We start from the raw sequence: 2,947 nt of genomic DNA on the forward strand, positions 1-2,947 counted from the left end.
TCTGCAGGACCGGAGGCAGGAGGAGAGAGCCCCGCTGCAGTCTCTCTCTAACCGCCCTGCCCCGCCACCAAGTCCCATACCCCCCTCACCCAAAGTCCAAACACGGAGGGGCGGCAGGGGCCGTGAAAACTTTCACTCCACCCCAGCGGACAGCTATAGCACTAGAAGGCTCTCATTCCCCAAAATCTGAAAAGTCCTTTCCTACCCGCCTCACACAAGACCCCGTCCAAGTTTCACCCCCCCGTTCCATGTGTGGTTGTTAATAAAAAATACGTTTCTGTTCATTACTGTTTCCATCCTCTTCTTTTGGAGGAGAGTCTGTCTGAAGGGTGGGGGAAGGGGCTTGGTAATTAGACAGGACAGTCACCTTTAGCAGGGGGCAGGCCCAGCAGCAGGGCACATACACAGTGCAGTGACTAGTAACCCTGGTCAGTCTGGGAGGTGGCTTTCATGTTCTGTGGGGGGGGCGGGGTTGCTCTGTGACTTTGTGGCGGGGGAGGGCAGTTTAGAAGCATCATTAGCATCACAACACTAAACCCAGGTTTAAAACATTCCCGCGAAAACAGTAATGAAGACAACGGTGTTCATTAGCAAAACAGAACAGATTTTATTTTTTGGGAAGGGGGTGAAGGGGGTAACTGGGTAAAGAAACGGGGGCAAGTTCAGCTTCTGTGTCCACAAACTTAAAAGTCACTGGGTACCCTGCTCAGTCCTGGAACTGGCTTTCAAAGCCTCCCGGATGCACAGCGCGTCCCGCTGGGATCTTCTAATCGCCCGGCTGTCTGGCTGGGCGTAATCAGCAGCCAGGCTATTTGCCTCAACCTCCCACCCCGCCATAAAGGTCTCCCCCTTGCTCTCACAGAGATTGTGGAGCATGCAGCAAGCTGCTATAACGATGGGGATATTGGTTTCGCTGAGATCACAGCGAGTCAGTAAGCTTCTCCAAGTAAATACCAGTCAGGGCTGCTCGCATGTGGGTGTCCTTGCGCTTCAGGGCAGGGGACAGCAACTCACAAAGTTCCAGGAAAGTCCCCTTCCGCATGCGAAAGTTTAGCAGCCACTGGGATTCATCCCAGACCTGAAGCACTATGCGGTCCCACCAGTCCGTGCTTGTTTCCCGGGCCCAGAATCGCCGTTCAACAAAATCCACATGCCCCATTGCAAACGTGATGTCCTCGGCGCTGGGTGTCGTGGTTTCTGACAGGCGTGTGCTACTCTCGGAGTTCAGGTCCTCACTCCGCTGCCGTAGCCTCCTCGCCTGATTTCTCTCTATCTGCCTCTGTGAAAGGTGCATGATGAGCTGCGAGGCGTTGACAATGGCCACAACTGCAGTGATGGTCGCAGTGGGATCCATGCTCGCGGTGCTGTGGCGTCCGTGCTGTCACTGACCAGAAAAGTGCGCGAACTGATTTCCCGCCGGCGCTTTCAAGGAGGAGGGAGGGCGGGAGTGACGATTGGATGACGACAGTTACCCAAAAGCACCCTCGAGACATTTTTTTCCCCCAGAAGGCATTGGGGGCTCGACCCAGAATTCCAATGGGCAGCGGGGATTGCGGGAACTGTGGGATAGCTGCCCACAGTGCACTGCTTCCAATGTCGACGCTTTCCCTGGTAGTGTGGACTGACAAAGTCGAATTACTGTCCTTAGTGTGGACACACACGTTCGACTTTCTAATATCGATTGCACATATTCGATTTAACTAAAATCGAACTACTCTCGTAGTGTAGACATACCCTTTGAAACTTTCCAGAGCCTCTCTCTGGAGGATTCCCTGCAGGACTCGATGTCCATCGACACCTTGCTTGGCCATGCAGATTAGCTACACAGGGCAATGTCCAGCTCACAAAAAACACTACCTGCCTCCCACTTTTCGATTCCCTACACAAGCCACAGCAACGTATCTGTTTCCTGCTCCCCATTGAGCACTTCTGAAGTGGAGAAAAGTTCCTGGCTGCCTGTCCCTCTGGGCGACCCTACTGGGAGCACCACATCCTCTTCTAGCTCGACTTCTTCATCCAGAATTTCAGCCTGCAGGTTACCCCCTCTTTCTGCTGCCTGCAAAGTATCCACGGGGCTATCGGTGATGGAGGTGGGGTCACCACTGAGGATAGCATTCAGCTCCTTATAGAAGCAGCAGGTCTTAGGTGCACCATCGGAGCGATGGTTCGCTTCCTGCGCCTTATGGTACGCCTGCTTCAACTCCTTTATCTTCACTCTGCACCTCTGCGTGTCCCGATCATAGCCCCTTTCACACAAGCTTCAAGAAATTTGTCCATATGTGTCCAAATTCCTATGGGTCAGTCTCAGCTGCGACTGAACAGACTCCTCTCCCAATACACTGATCAGATCCAACAACTCAGCGGTGGTCCAAGCAGGAGCGCGTTTGGTGCAATAGCCAGCCCTGCTCACCTGGGAAGCTTCTCTGGGAAGCCAGCAAGCAGAAAATGAGATTTAAAATTCCTGGCGCTTGCAAGGGAGAGGGATGGGTTGGCTGCAGGGCAGCGGAGTTCAAACCGCTGACTAGAGTGGCAGCATGGGAATTGTGGGATGCTTTCTGGAGGCCAATAAAATAAAATAAAAAAACGGTGGTGTCTACACTGCATGTTTGTTGACAATAAAGAGAAGGGAAAAGACAAAAGTCTCTCACAGGGGTGTAAGTTTTTTGTCACCAAAACTGGGCATTTTTTTAGAAAAAAGTCACATTGCAGTGTGTACACTATCGCTATTTTGTTGCCAAAAGCCAGTTTTTGGTGACAAAACTTGCCAATGTAGACAAGCCCTTTGTAGCTGTACTGGCCAGGAGCTACCTACACCTCTTCTACACTCAAACACGGAGCCTGTTCTCCAGAAACAAGCCGAAATGTGTCACATTTTATAATTCTCCCTCTCCGCTGCCACCTTTTACAGTCCTTTCACCCTTACTCAAAAGATTGCATTCAGCACTGT

Source organism: Terrapene carolina, unplaced genomic scaffold, assembly GCF_002925995.2.
Source record: "Terrapene carolina triunguis isolate 2854851 unplaced genomic scaffold, T_m_triunguis-2.0 Scaffold192, whole genome shotgun sequence".
In the NCBI taxonomy this organism is placed as follows: Eukaryota; Metazoa; Chordata; order Testudines; family Emydidae; genus Terrapene; species Terrapene triunguis.